General features: G+C 39.0%; 1 protein-coding gene across 1 annotated transcript in view; it reads right to left on the reverse strand.

Moving 5' to 3' along the window:
- Nucleotides 1-16,149, reverse strand: part of Map2 (microtubule associated protein 2) — a 258,927-nt gene that overhangs the window by 121,946 nt on the left and 120,832 nt on the right. Inside the window, 1 exon segment of the mRNA XM_032901293.1 lies at nt 5,584-5,648. The gene's annotated coding sequence lies outside the window, so the exon portion shown is untranslated.

Here is a 16,149-nt window from a genome sequence, read left to right on the forward strand (position 1 = left end):
CCCAACTACTTGTTTCTGTCATGATTCCCATATTATTAGCACCTTTTTCTATATTCTTTTTCTACTTGTACATGCAGCTATTCCTCTCGATCTGCCTAACCCTTTTCTTGAACAGTCTCATGTTAACAAGCACCAAAGCCCACTGAGTTCTAATACGGCTTCCTTGCCTCCCTCTGATTTTATCTTGCTTTCCTCTGAGTCCTTAGCTCATTAAGCATATTTTCATATTGTTTATAAGTTCCTGTGTCTATCACATAATTTGACTGGCTTGCAACATACTTAGATTCAGAACTAGAATATGTACCTCAGGGTTTCTGTCCCTTCACCCATAAAGTGAGTCTAATTGATCAACAGCAGTGTTACAACGAAAGTGTCTACCACAAACTTGCTGGTATTAACAGAGGCTCATACACTGTTTCATGGGACAAACTAGAGGCACATTTTGAAACCTCCATATAATACCTGGTCAAGGATTTAGGATTATGGAATGTGACTTTGGTTTTTGGTAACATCATTTGGAAGTCACTTGAGCTGTAGGGGTGATTCTGCTGCAGCGTCATGATGATTGTGGAAAGATTGGTTAATAAAGGTAATCAATGTCTGTGTGTCAGAAAATTATTCAAGTGAGGAAAATATAAAGTTCTTAAGATAATGATAAATGGAGAAAAGACAAAATTCAATTATCCACCCCCTGGTTCCAATTCCATAAATTTAAATGCAATAAAATGAAAGAAAGGGGAATAAAATGTTTATCAAGGATTCACCACAATCTATACATTTTAAGATTATAGGAGAGCATCATTCCTTTTCTGATATAAAATGTAGATTTATAAGATGTAGATTGAAAATTTTATTCCCAAATTATTCTCAGGGATGCAAGTATTAATTTTGTTTTCTAACACATTCACTCTACACTTCTTTGTTACTTTTGTTTGTCTTCTAATTATTCCTTCCCCATCATCAATTCCTGTCTTAGTCTGCATCTGCAGTGAGGGTGCCGCTCATCCTCTCCTCTCTGTTTCTGCTCTCACTGCTTCCTTGGTAACATCACCCACAGCCTCCAGACCTTTCTCTCTCCATCTTGCACTCTCCTACCCCAGAGCACCCTCAGGTTAACCCCCCATGCCCCACCCACTCATCTTCATCTTTTAACACACCCTCTTCCACTCCCTTAGCATTTATTAGCTTTTAGACCTACTCCCTTAGCTCTGTGTCTTCTGTAAATGCAAGGTTCAGCAGAAAGAGAACTCAGACACATTTCTCTACATCAGTTCTTTATCAAATTTGAACTTTGAAGGCATCTTTGAGTCACCTGTCTGTCTTTTACTTCTCCCAACAGTCATCCCGCTGATGTATCTGAATGCAATCTGGGGCTCAGAAGCATCTCTCACGTCCATGATCTTTTTCCATAGCTACAACCAATGTTCTTTGGACCCCTTTTTATCTGTATGGCAGCACCGACAATGATGCTTTGTACAACACGCTCATTTCAACAGTCTTAAACTGAGCTGCAAGATAAGGAACCTGAAAATAGTTTGGGCAGTTATCCTCTGTTTAAAAAACTATCATCCAAAGGAATAAGAATGAAACCACACAAAGACAAAGCAGGAAGTAAAAAGTCAACATGTTCTTTAAAAGTATCTTCCACTCTGTCAAGTCCGTCTATATGACATTTTTATTTCGCAGTTCAAAAGGGGGAATAATAATCTCATATGGTACAGCATCATAGTATCCAACACCCTTCCCCTCTTTGTTTCCAAGAGTCTCCTTGATCTGACCTACGTTCTAGAACTTCTGAGGTCCTTCTCTGCTTCCCAGGCTTGGCCATTCTCTTCACTACTTATTTTAATGTTTGCTTTTCTTGAAGCCCTGCCAATGCAGACTCCTCCTTGTCTACTTCCATCCTTCCTGGGTTCCACCCCTAATGCCTCATCCTCCATATACTCCATACAATGAAGCCCCTGAGGAAATGACACCTTTGGAATGGGACAAGAGGATTGACGTGCTTCTCTGTCCTGCTCTCCTGCACCCGCTGACCTTAGGGACTATTCTACAGGAGCTGCTTTTTCACAAGGAGAGGATCTTAAATACAAACCATGTATCTGTTAGTTCTCTGGTGATTTTTAGGGGTCACTTGTCCTTGAGTTTGGATATTTTCCCAACATCCATGACACAATAGTATACATTATGTCAGCTAGTGAGACTTTTGTGACGACTTCAAACATCAGCCTTTACAAAATATGATAGGGGTTGTGGTATTTCACCGTTGAATTCTCAAATGTTCGTATACAGATCATACAAAACTCCATGATAACGATAAGAAAATGCTTAAAAACCTCTGTGTTGATCTGCCAGCTTTCTTTGAAGTAAGCATTTCTAATTAAATATATTATGTAAAATAGATGAAAACATGAGTATTATATATATTTAATATATGAGAACTTGAATGATGCAATGATTCGGACACATACTTCTAATACATGGAAATGAGAATCTGCAAAGTATAGCTTTGATAATACTGTAGCCTTGTATTATATATTAAGCAAAGTATTAAGAAAATAACTGCACACAAAAAAATCTTCCGGAAATGATTAATCTTTATGAATGTCTATGAGGGCTTCAGGCCAGAATCAGAAATTATACTGTCGGAGCCTCAGTTCAGTCATCTGTAAAATGGAGACTATATCTATGTCTGAGGATTGCAGCGACAGTTAAACCAGACATCAAGTGTTAAGAGCTTAAGATGGTGTCAGGGAGACAGTTGCCAGTAACAAGTTATAGTTTTAATCAGCACACGCAAGAACCAGCAATAAACTGCACTCGCCACAACTATTATGATTTTAAAAGTTTCTTTACAGAGTCCTTAGCAATGGGGAATCAAAATCCCTGTCCCCTAACCCTGTTTTATTTTTGCTTATCAAATCAGGTTCTATTGTCCTAGACACACTATGACCTGGAACTGGCAATCCTCCTGCCTCAGCCACCTGAAATCTTGGATTTCATTAGAGCCACCACCCCTGCTTATGTAATCTAGTTTTCAGTGTTCTCTTGCTCATATGATATCATCCCTAGTGTGGCCCTTACAGAGAAATCAAGAGATCAAATCCTCTGGCCCTCTGCTACCGCAGAAGCTTGGCAGGAGACCCAAGTGTAGTCAGCAGAGAGGAGTCTGGAATACTGTGTGGGAGGTGCTCATAAGCAAAGCCTGGCTGCAGTTTGCCTTTTCCTCTCCTTCTGGTGAAACTGAAAAACATTTCCCCTTTAACTAATATCCAGAAAAATAATTTTCCATATAATCTTAAGAAATTTTCACACATAGCTCTGCTTTTCTACCAAAATAATTTATCTAATAATTCTAGCTAGGGACTGGAGATGTAGCTCAAAAAAGTTCTGGACTCAAACACCATCGCTAAAAACAATAATTATTAACAGGACACACACATCCAAATTTTATTCATTTACAAATTAAGTAATTATATGCATATTAACAGAAACTGTTGTAGTTCAGCCACTATTTTGTGTGCTAAAATATGACTGAAAGAAAATGTAGGAAAAGAGCTAACAACTGTTCAGACAATATTGATTAGTCATGCCATGCACTGGACCGGCCTTACATCGCTTGCAGTCAAACCTGTTTGGATTTGACTCACTAACAGCTATTTTAACAAACAGGTTTGTTCTACAGAAAGTCCATCGGCATACACCATAGATGTTTTCAAAATGGCCATGGGGAAGGAGGCGATTCAGGCCTCTTGGTGGTCATACGTAACCTCTTCAATGCCTAGACAATTGCGATGGAGCTGAGCAGTTCATGTTGGCAGTGCACTGCAGCCTTCTTGTTGGATAGGACAGTGATAATTTCATCTTTTTAAATTAGCACAGATCTCCTAAGCTCAAAATAAATATGACAAGATTCCGAGTACATCTGAGAGCTAGGAATCATACCATGCGGTGTGTGTGTGTGTGTGTGTGTGTGTGTGTGTGTGTGTGTGTGTGTATGTGCTCTGCAGGGACTTGGTTAGATAAAAAAAATAAGAAATAGACAATTTGCATCAAACATAACAAAGTATTTTCATTTACTCTAAGCGAAGCCTCTAAAAAGAATAATCTATAGTTTTACAGCATGCGAGGGGGTGGGGGTGGGGATGAGTCTTTTTTGAGGCTCACATACATAATTCTCCTGAAGAATCTCTGAGACAAGGAAAATGCGTAATCATTTCACTTGTCTTTAAGACTAGTCCTCTAGAACATATGCCATACCTGAAATAACATGGCATCTCTTCGGAGAGCACTCTAATTTATTTAAAAAAAATTCCTTCTCCCGTTCAAAATCATGCATGGTTCAGCCTACGCTCTGGAAGCCTGCGGACAGGTTCATGCATCCCTTCTTGTACTGGAACTACCCACAGAAGACAGCTCTTCAGCAGGGCTTGTGGAATGAATAAATTTACTCGTCAATACACATTGCAGAGAAAATTAACCAAGGACAGTGCACTAGTCTCCCTTAACTGCTGCTGTAAATACTCCGACTCATAGTGTACCCTCACACAGTTAGGATCTTTCGTCCTTATGGTGGTTGTCTCGGCCATTTTTTTTTTTAGTATAGTTTTTGGAAAGCTAAACCTTTGGTATGAAATATTTTGAACTGACAGTCTTGAAGGAGAATTCTATAGAGATGCCACGTAAAGGTTTAAAGGGTGGCATTTGTCGTGTCTCGGGAAGGCAGAAAATGTCTTCCATTTTCTTTCTTTCTTTTTTAGGTAAATGACTGCTATATAGGATTCGTGGGAAAGAATATATGTTAAAGTCAGAGATAATGTCAAAGAATTAAAGAGCAGGCAGTAATCACCACTGTCCTTTCCAATCAATATACATCCTGATGCTAAGTTTTAAAATTATTATTTTTCATGTAAGGCATGAGGCCCGGATCAATAGATTCAACTGCTTTCATAGCAAAAGAGAGGATTTTTTTTATGCTGTTAATTCTGAATAAAGCATATGATGCTAGGCTCTTTTAAGAATTAACCATCTCTGACTTTAAATATATTTCCTGCTGTATACTAAAGATATTGTAAAGAAATGACAATATTTTATTCACCAAATTTAACAACACTGAGTCATCCCTGGGCTTCGGTTTCCAAAGCTCTTCCCATCTACAAAGGGTGAACCTTTTACTTACAATATTTTTAAGAAGCATGGACCGATATGAAACCTTCAGATAAAACAATTTTTATTATATCTCTCTTAAGTTCAAAAAATATTTTCTTTGTGATACACATATTTCAGACATTTTGTTAACTGTCACAATGACAAAAGTCCAAACATTACAGATGAGCTAGGTATGCTGATATTTCTTAATACTTTGCAACATACACAAAAGGCATATATTTTATAGCTACTTTCTATGCAAAATAGCCTTGTCTGCTGGTGAAATCTGCATAAGAACTCCTACATCTTATAGACAAAGATCAGACGATCCACTCTGGGATAAAAGACCAGCCAGGAGGGAAAAACCTAAATAAAAGCATTCCAGTTCTTTCTCAATTTCCCTTCATTTAAACATCCAAATAAATCATGCAGTACCTTTTAATTTTCTGACTGAATGCTTCCCAATCAGCGCTCCCTCTGTTAGAGCCCCGCTGAAGAATCTAGAGAAACAAAAGAAAACGCATATATACGTATAGGTTTGTCAGATAAATATCAAAAATCATAACTCACCAATGAGTCCATTCATCCTTTATATCCGGATAATAAATTTACGCCTCGGAGTCTGATGCACAACAAATGCAGCGCTTGGATTTTAAGCTCAATAACGTATTTAAAACACAGTAATCCCCGGCCACATAAAGCAGATCCTTTGAAGAAGTGGATTAAAAATAAAATAAATTATAAAAGCCCGAAAGCATTACCGGTAGATATGCAGCAATGCCCGTTGAATCGGGTCTGGAAGAGCTGCTGCAGAACCCTCCTTCAAGAACACTCCCTCTGCTCTGTGTCTCTAGCTCCAGACAGACGCAGTCTGAAAGCCACCAGCTCCTGTCTGTGTGTGCCGGGGAAAGGGAAGCTGCAAATTAGAAAAAGTCCCCGCAGTGGCTGAAAGGAAAATAAGGCAAGTAGGAGAGGGAGAGAGAGCTCACTAGGCTTAGAATTTTCGAGAATGATGACAAGCCCCTCAGCTCCGCCATCATTCACTGACAAAAGGATGCTGCCTCTGGCTTAGGATTTAGCGGTTTGCCACGGGGACTTCTGGTACCAAATGCCTGACAGGCATTTTAATTGCCTCCATCCAAATGTGTCCCCAGGACTCGAGTCTATAAGCCTATGAATGTCATCATCTGGTCTCCTTTGTGTTACACACACACACACACACACACACACACACACACACACACACACACACACGGGGGGGCGGGACAGGCTTAGAGAGACCCATTTTAAGAATATAGGATTACAGGCAAATTAAGCTATAAAAAACTGGATAAGTAAAAGATCATTAATTGGAATTTTTATTATCTATATGAAGGGTATTAAATATTCCTTGAGGTTTTGTCATTGATAGATGAAAACAATATTTTAAAACTCTCATATATTGTTATTTATGTCCCAAATAAGGTATTTATTAAAGAAATGCATATACTAGTATGTATTTTCCTACGGAAAATTCAAAGGCTTTGTAAATATGATAAATACACGCTTGGCACTGTTTCTCTTTAAGCTAGCCATGTGATATCTGTGTGCAATCATTTTATTCTGGTTCCATACAAAAGGAGGTGGCAACCAGTGTGAGGGCTGGGACTTTGCAGTCCCTGAGGTGAAGGCCATTACAGGGAATTCAGTGTTTGGCACAATCTGTCTCTGCTTCACGTTAGCAACTGAAATTAACAATTGAATATCCCTGTCATCCAGGGCACTTTATGTAGGGGACTTAACTGTAGAATAATTCTTCACCTGTATCATCCTGGGGAAAATGGTAGTAAATGAATTGGTAAAGCATTGTCAGAACCCTGAACCAATAAATGGAGTAAATTCTCTGCGTATCAAAAGGGCCAGCTGCAAAGAAGGTTGCTGAGAGGAAGTATCACCATGGTAACCGGAAACTAAAAGTAAGGGGGTGGGGGCTGGAGGGAGGGGGAGATGCCAGGAAGAGAGAACAAGAGTACATTGGAGAAAATCTGGAGACAAAAGAATACAGTTCCTGCTTCTCCTTCTAGAAAACTCTGTCTCTTGACAGATTTATGTTGTGCTTTCGGTTCAATTAAGATGGATTTTCATTTCCTTCTGCCATGTTTCTCCCCATTTTTGATCATGAGCTAATTTTGCTTTCATAAATATTCAAAAAATTTTCATTTCTATGGGATTGATCTAATCCATATCTGCATCCTCAGAAATCGCCCAGCCTCACCCTGGACACCCTTTGTTTCATAGAGGAGAAGGCTGAGTCCTGAGGCCTGCATCCAAATTTCCACATAGAGGCATCAGCCTGGTTTCCTTGGGTGATTGTATCAACAGCATTTCTTCTCTTGGCAGTCTGATAATCAGATGGATCAACTGCCTTTCACAGATCTATCTTGTTTAACCAGCCTAACCACCGGGGTCTGGGACCTCTGACATTATTGGCATTGGTGTTTTTACAACTATGAAAGTGGAATATCAAATTGAGCCAGAGTCCCCAGCTTTCTCATAGATATGAGAATATCACTCTCTGGGGTTATCTAAAACAATGAAGGTGAAAAACTGAGAGTCCAGGTGTATTGTGTGTATGTGTGTGTGTGTACACGTGTTCATGCCAACATGTGTGTGTGTGTGTGTGTGTGTGTGTGTGTCTGTAAGGATGGAGAGGTGTCAATCAAAATCTTTTTCACTAGAGATTTTAGGGGTGATTTTCCACAGCCTATGAATCACAAAGTGACTGGCCTGGCAAGATATTCCCAATGGTGCAATAACAACAACATTTTTATTTTGGGGCTAACCAACAGCTGTCTAATTAGACTTAAGGGCTGCTTAATAGGAAGAAATTAACGCCTGGTACTGTGTAGCTCGAGCCAACTACCCGTGGCAGGAGAGTCATAGACCCTTGAGGAGAGTCTATTCCTGCTATTTCCTTAAATGAATCTGATTTCTAAACGCATTATAAATCCTTGTCCTCACACCCATAGATTAGTGTAGTTCTCAGGAATTCTCAAAGGAGTTTCCTGTCCCATTGGAATGCAGCATCATACAGATCCAGGGCTGATCAGAACATAGAGAATAAATGTCTGTGGGGTGCTCAGTCATAACTGGTAATCTACCCTGCAACGCTCTACCCAAGGCTCGCGGAACATTCCAGAAGAGGCTGGAAAGACTGTCATTGCCAGATGACCTGCTGAGTTATAGTGTTATATGATCTCCTCCTTCTGGATAGGACAAAGCAGCTGAATGCACGAGGTCTTAAAAGTATGGTTTCCTCAACAAGATGTGTCTAGTAATGGTACCAGTTGGCATGCCAGTATGGCTGGGGTAAATTTCCTGAGGCCCTAGATAAAGGGCTACAGACAACTAATGATGGCTGAGAGAGGGAGCATCATTTTTCTCTAAGGATGATCCCCTGGTTGGTTGCCCAATCCCAAGTAGCTAGTCCTAAACTTATCAACTTATCAATTATTAGTCAATTCTCATTCTCTCTCTCTCTCTCTCTCCCCCTCCCTGCCTCCCTTCCTCTCTCCCTCCTAATACAATAACAATTAAAGAAGAAAAGGTCATGAGTTTGAACGGGAGTGGTATAAAACAAGGGAGGAGGAGGAGTGGAGCAGTGAGGCTGTAATGAGAATGATGTCTATACAATTCTTATATACGGAAAAGATTTTTAATTGGTCAATGTGAAAATAACATTAACAGATGAATTAATTCAAAGACAAGAAAAGTCATCTTTGTGGTCCATATTGCTCTCCCTATTGTTTATACTAAGCATTCTATGTGAATAGCATATTTTACTTACATTTCCATAAAGTCAGTATTTTGATTTCTACTGTATAATTTACGCTTATTTAAAATATAGATTTTCTCCTATTCCCTTTGAATTCTGCAAAGCACTTAGCAAGAGGCCACAAGCTCTTAAATGACCAGAAAGAGCAGGATTGTCTTCTGTTGGTATTAAAATATACTATGTTTGAAATTTTAAATTAAGAAATTATTATATAGTTAATGAAGGTTATGTTAGGACAAAAATACTTTGAAAATACTTTAGATCACATACGACAAGGGGAGGGATCACACATGTAGGTTGATCCAACCATGAGCTCTGGAAGTTCAATTTTAGGTGCTTTGTTCATTTGGTTACTCAGTGACTAGAGAATGCATGTCCAAACCCCCGTGATCAGCACTCTCAGCATTTTTAAACATAAACACCAAAGATTTAGTATTGTTTTTGGACCCTCAACCCCAAGCCTGAACCCTAATGTTCAACCTGGGTACACCAATCTACATTCATATCCAGAAATGACTCGTTTGATCTTTGAAGTGACATCTTTCTAGTACTGAGTGATTTTTCTGATAAGCATACCCTTGATGGCCTGTGGCATTTCAGGATGTCCTGAGAGTGAACTTGGCAATTTGAACCTCTTGATTTGCATGATTTTGTAAGGCATTCTGGACCAAGGGAATAGAAAACCATTTTCAGAGGTTACAACAGCAAACTTATAGACAACATAAGGTCTATGCTTGATATATATTGAAATAAACATCATGTTGTTTTAAGAAGTTTTGCTGTCTGGTAGTTTGTAGCCTACTTGTTTTTAAACATCTTGCTCAAAGTTATCTGTACCTAATAAGTATAGACAACAGTAATAAAACTAATATCCAAAGACAGTTGCTGTCCCCATTGTAGTGCATCCTTAAGTACCATCCAATACCATGGGCAGTGTTAAGAGCAGAATCAGAAAGCATCCTATCAATGTCACTTTACAAAATACATATTCTGTATCAGATAAAAGCATTTGCATTTAAAACTGGGGTAACAGACTTTTGTGGAAATACCTCCATTCTCTTATCATCTTCCTAATATTTCCTCAGATATGCCTTTCTCCACAATGTGTGTGTGTGTGTGTTTGTGTGTGTGTGTGTATAAAGACTACAGACACAAATATATATATATATATATATATATATATATATATATATATATCTATAGTTTCCAGTGTCCTTTGTCCTACTTTGAATAATACCTACCAAATTCTCCTATAACATACTATTTACTTGCTGTTTATTATTTCTGTCTGCCTCAATCTACTTGTAAACTTCATGAAGACAGAAGCCTGCCTGCTTTATTCACTAATATCTCAAGTACATAGGACTAAATGTGGTAACCAAAAATACATAATAAATGTTCATTACATAAGTATTATTTAAGTTGCATTAATCGGGTTGAATATTAAAATTCAGAAATATGAGTTTCTTCTCCGAAAATCTTTCACTCTCAGCTCAAACAGTTTCAGGAGTAATGAACCAAACACTTGTGGTGTGTTCCTTTCATTCGGTCTTAAATAACTTTAAAATATGTGTATTGGGCTTTCATCCTTGGTGCATTGATGACCACTTTAATACACTTATTATGTTTCAGGGATTTTTGTTTGTTTGTTCATTTTTAATTACACTGCTTATTTTTGCTTTTTCTTATCTGCTTGTGAATCTTTAATTTCAACTACTAAATCTTCCTCAATTGCTCAGTAACTTACAAAATAGGGTAGCCTAGTTTCTTTACCCCCAGAGTTACAGCCATGCCATAGAAAAATCATCTTTGCAAGAAAAATGAACAAGTCCTGGAGAAAAATTAATGTAGAAAAATTTTAACCAACTAAATTTTCATTTAGTAGTGAGTCAAGTACAGTCTTCTTCACATCTCATGAATTTCTTGGATGATCTTGAGGGATATAGGAAATGAACCTTCCTTTTTATCAAATGTCTCCACCCATGAGTCATTGCAATCCAACAGAAATGTGAATGATTGTCCATACTCAACTGTTCCAAAGCCGCACAGTGCAAAATTAAATAGTACATGACATTAGACCTAAATTCCTTATTTCTTTTTGAAAACCACTAGAGGACTTTTGTTGCTTACTGCTTTCTAAGCTTTGAGGAAAATTCTTTAGTCTTCTGACTCCTTGCCACACCGACACTGAGCACACACAACTGGAGAGGTAGCATTCCCTGTGAGGTCACCATTCCATCTGAAGGAGGCATTCTTTGACTTCAAAGTAAACAGACTATTCTGAAAACATTCTGGAAGTTGATAACATGTCTGGATTCCAAGTGTATTTATTGATCATGGGGTTGTCTTTCATTGGTGTGACCCAAGCCCTAGCATCACACAAAAGAAAAAAATCTGCACACACCACACTGTATTCGTTGAGAGTTAATAAGTATCATAGCACATATAGCATGGTTTCTAATAACATATATTTATTTAATGAATAATTTTTTAAATGCATGAGAGTAAGTTATAGGTTGTCTTAGTTAATGTTTCTAATGCTGTGGTAAAACATCATGACCAAAATCAACTCGGGGAGGAAAACATTTATTTCATCTTGAAGCTTCTAGTCCATTATCATCAAAGGAACTCAGGGTGCAGGAACTTACGCAGAGGGCATATAGCAGTGGTTCTCAATCTTCCTAATGCTGAGACCGTATAATATAATTCCTCAGATTGTGGTGACCCTCACCCATAAAATTATTTTTGTTGCTACTTCACAACTGTAATTTTGCCACTGTTATGAATCATAATGTAAATAGTTTTGTAGATAGAGGTTTGCCAAAGGGATTTTGACACAGGCTGAGAACCACTGCCACAGAGAAATATTGTTGCGGCTTCCTGGTTTGTTCTTCATGGCTTGCTCATCTGTCTGTCTTCTAATATCCAGGATCACCAGTCTGAGGGTGGCCCCACCCAGAGTGGGCGAGGCCCTACCTCTTTCATCATCAATCAATCAAATAGACCACAAACTTGCCCACAAGCCAATCTGATGGAGGCTTTCTCAACAGTGCTCATTCCTTCTAGGTGACTTTAGCTTGTATGAAGCTTATCTAGGACTAGCCAGCACACGGCTATAGTTTCATACTAATTGAGATTTCATATTCTCTTTCTATAATATCGGAGAGATGCTTTTAAAATTAGTGTGCAATAATTAAATTGGGGATGTTGACATGGGGAAAAATATGAGAAGTGTGCAAAAATGTATAATCATAGCCATTGTTCTTTAGTATTGAATTTATAATTTTTCAAGATAGAAACTAAAGAAATCAAGAGAAAGGGGGGAAGGGATCACACGTCCAGGCTAAAGGTACTTCCTACTAAAGTACCAAAAACCCGTGAATACATATAAGAAAGCTCACCATGCTTCAATGGTCAGGCTTTTTAAAGTACAAAAGCCATTTATAATCTTCTTGTCTTGTATTCAATAATTGCATGATTTGTTGATTAGGCCAAGGCTAATACAGCCATACAGGGCTGGATGTATGACTCAGTGGTTCAGAGCACTGGCTGCATTTCCATAGGATGAGTTTGAGTTCCAGGACCCACATGATGGCTCTATCTACAACTCTAGTCCCAGGGCATCCAATTCCCTCTTCCTCTGTCTTCCATGGGCACCCAGCACACACATAGTATACAAACATACAGTCCGATACTGATTCATGCCAATTTTTTTTTTTTTTGGAGAGAGAGAGAAATGCATGGATAGGCTTCAGAGAGAGCTCTGTCGATTCAACACTTGCTGCTCTAGAGTAAGGAATGGAGATGGATTCTTGGAACACAAGTGAAAGCCTGGCAGGCACAGTGTTCACCTGTAATCTCAGCACTCAGGAGCAAAAATCGGGATCACTGGGCAAGCTGGCTACTTAGACCAGCTGGTACAAGCAGCCTCTGGGTTCAGTGAGAGTCTGTCTGTGTAATTAGGATGGAAATCAAGGAAGACACCAGACATCAAGTTTAGGCCTATACATACATACATGTACACACATATACATGTTCATGTACAACTGCACACATCGTACATGTTTTATATATATATGTATATATATATATATGTGTGTATGTGTGCATGTGTGTGTATGTGTATACAGATGAAATGCATATACAGGAAATAAAATAGAGAGATAGATTACATGTATATATGAAATTGTCAAAGAATAATTTATATTTTTAAAAGAAAATTAAAACTGAAATGTACAAACAAGGCAAAAATGAAAATATTGAGAAATTTGCATGATATTCAGTTAAAAGGGGGGTTAAGGAGAATAAAAGGGAAATAACAGAAAAAATTAAGTGGTGTGTGTGTGGTGTGTGTGTGTGTGTGTGTGTGTGTGTGTGTGTGTAAGATGTTCAAAGAGCCTGGAAGTACTGCATCCTACTCTGAGTGTCACTGTTAGTAGAGTTAAAGTCCTCAGACCAGAAAATAAAGAGCGAGCAAATGAGGTCTGTAGGGAAGAACTGGACGGGCAGATGCTCGGCCAGCACACAGAGCTTCGTTTATAAACCAGTTCAGCAGGCTGACAGGTGAAGCAGCCTGAGCCACCTGAGAGGTCATATTCAGTGGCTGGCACTTCTGGATGCCCAGCTGGGTCCTTTAAACAGACACCGTCCAAAGGAAGTTGTGCGCTTCCTTCGACACAGCATTATAAATCTTGTATAGCATCAATATTTGCCAAACACCTGCCCCCATCATTCGTCCGGAATTTGCTAGATTCAGCGAGTCTTGACAGGATATTTTATGTGGATGGTGGGCCCTCTACTTTGGATGCACATATATTGATGATATGCTAATGGTTTTCGTTCTCTCTTCAACAGCGTAAATTAACTTAGTCCTACCATGAGGATTATCGTGGAAAGAGAGAATGTCACCCTTCGTATCCCTATGGCTTGGAAGTCAAGTGAATAAGTTTCTATCACAGGTAGGATGAAAAACACAGAGACTCACACACTCAGTTAAAGTGATTTTCTTTCCTGATGTCTGTACTAGATAAGAGTTGGTTCAAGCACAGTATTTTATTCTTGAGCCCCTGAAACCAATACTTCAGAATCCATCACAGTGAGCTATGAATTGAGTGGATATTTCATTGTGACATAATGACTTCTAGCAAGAGGTACAAGTTTTGTATTAGTAAAGGCAGATTTGTTACTGTCTATTGTACTTTCTTAGTAACTTAGGTTAATTTGCAAAATTCTAGTGGCTCCAGAGAGAAAGGCAGTATAATTGCATGCCCAATGTGAATAAAAGAAAATCAACATTTGGATCAAAAGTACATAAGAATACTTTTAAAGACTCCTAAACCATGGCTTGAGTAACATGATTGAAGGAAACCCAGATACAATTCGCTCCATAACATAATTTAAGGTCATTTCTCACCGAATTGTGGTTTCCTTGAATACTTGTTTCCCAGCAAGCTTGAAAACGCCATCAGTGAGCATGTCTTCAAAGCCCAGATTTATTAAGAGATTACAAGGTGAGAGCATGCACAAGGCCTTCACAGTGAAACAGCAAGTGGCGAGTCTGCCTCAAGCAGATTATGGTGACTACATTGGCAGGAGCTGGAGACAACTGAAGGACCCACAGCAAGCAGCGCTGACAACTCAAAGAGGATTGAAGGAGTCCTGGAGACTGGCAACTGTTACAAGCTTAGAAGCAGGGAGCAGGCAGGAAGGTATAAACACAATGACATGCACAACGAGGTCCTGTCTGTTGGGGGAGGACGAAGGAAGCTGTGATCAGAGATAAAAAGGACTTTAAAAGAAAAAAAAAGCAAAACAGATTTTCATGTGTCTATGACCATAGGGCAAAAATATGTGGACTGTACCACACTCAAGCCTTTGCACCCACAGTTCAGAACAACAGCAGGCTGTAAAGTAAGGCCTGGGCATGCATCCCCAGCCCCACCTAAAGGGGACAGTGTGGAGCTGTAGACAGGGTTCATAGCATCGTTTTATCTGACTCAACAGAGATGCACTAAAACCAGAGTCTGGGCCTCAGCTCTGTGGGATTTCATGGAGGAGTCCAGAAGAGGCTCACCTGTCTGGTGTACTTTTTAACCATCAGGCGATTCTGGTGCCATGAGTTCATGGACTACAGTTGATAAACAAAATAAACAGGGTAAGGTCTTTCTTCAAACAAATGTAAAGATGTCTGCCTCTTATGGGAAACTATCAGGGATTTCAAATCCTATGCCTTGGCATCATAATTTATGTGAATATGAATTTCTATGAAGAGGTAGTGAATTCTGTTAATATATTCCTCAGTTGAAGGTTCTTTTAAAATCAGAGATTTATTCTTAAGGGTCACAGCGTTTTTTGAGGTTCTACTTATTTCTCTACGCATTGTTCTTTCCTCACTACCTTTTCAGTATTAACTTCAATCAGTTATAATAGATAAACTCTAGGAGAGGCAGACCAAACAAGGGAAATGTGATGATAAGCCTGACCTTCATTTCACGGTGACAGTGGAGAAAGGTCAGAGTACCAAGACTCCAGAGCTCTATTTATGACATATGCTTTTAAGAGAACCTATGACTATAGTTCATAGAATCTCTACTCTCTCTATCCACTCCTGCCAGTTTTATCACGCAGTGTTTTCAGCCTAATACTATGAACAGTAGTCACAGAAACTTATTTATGCAAAATTATAAAGATGAATGTGCAACACGACTTGATCCGTCAGAGTTTTATCAAAGTGGAGGAACACAACCTTCCATGGGGGATTTGCAAGAAGCACAGCCTTGGTGCCCATGGGGAGATATCCAGATGGATGTTGATGTAGATTGGGTTTGATCAAGTGAGAGATAACCCCAGTGAGGGAAATCCCAGCACTGTGCTTAATTTCCTCTTAGGGAGATCTGAGGACTTCGCTAAGAGCTCGAGAATTATTTGCGGGGGTGGGGGGTGGGGGGGTGAGATGGAGAAACAGTAGCAATGGCAACCTTTAATTCCCAAAGAGAGTGGATTGCAAATGGGTCTCCATGAAGAATAGTGTGAAGCTTTACAAAGAGCTTTATAGGAACTAGCCACAGGGCAATTTGGAGCCACTAAAAATTAATTAACTTGAAACAACTTTGTGATCTGGTCACTACTGTTACATTTATGTAATAGATGAGGAAATTGGGAGACAGGTAGATGGAATTACTGATGAA

This window comes from Rattus rattus, chromosome 4 (assembly GCF_011064425.1).
Source record: "Rattus rattus isolate New Zealand chromosome 4, Rrattus_CSIRO_v1, whole genome shotgun sequence".
Taxonomy (NCBI): Eukaryota; Metazoa; Chordata; class Mammalia; order Rodentia; family Muridae; genus Rattus; species Rattus rattus.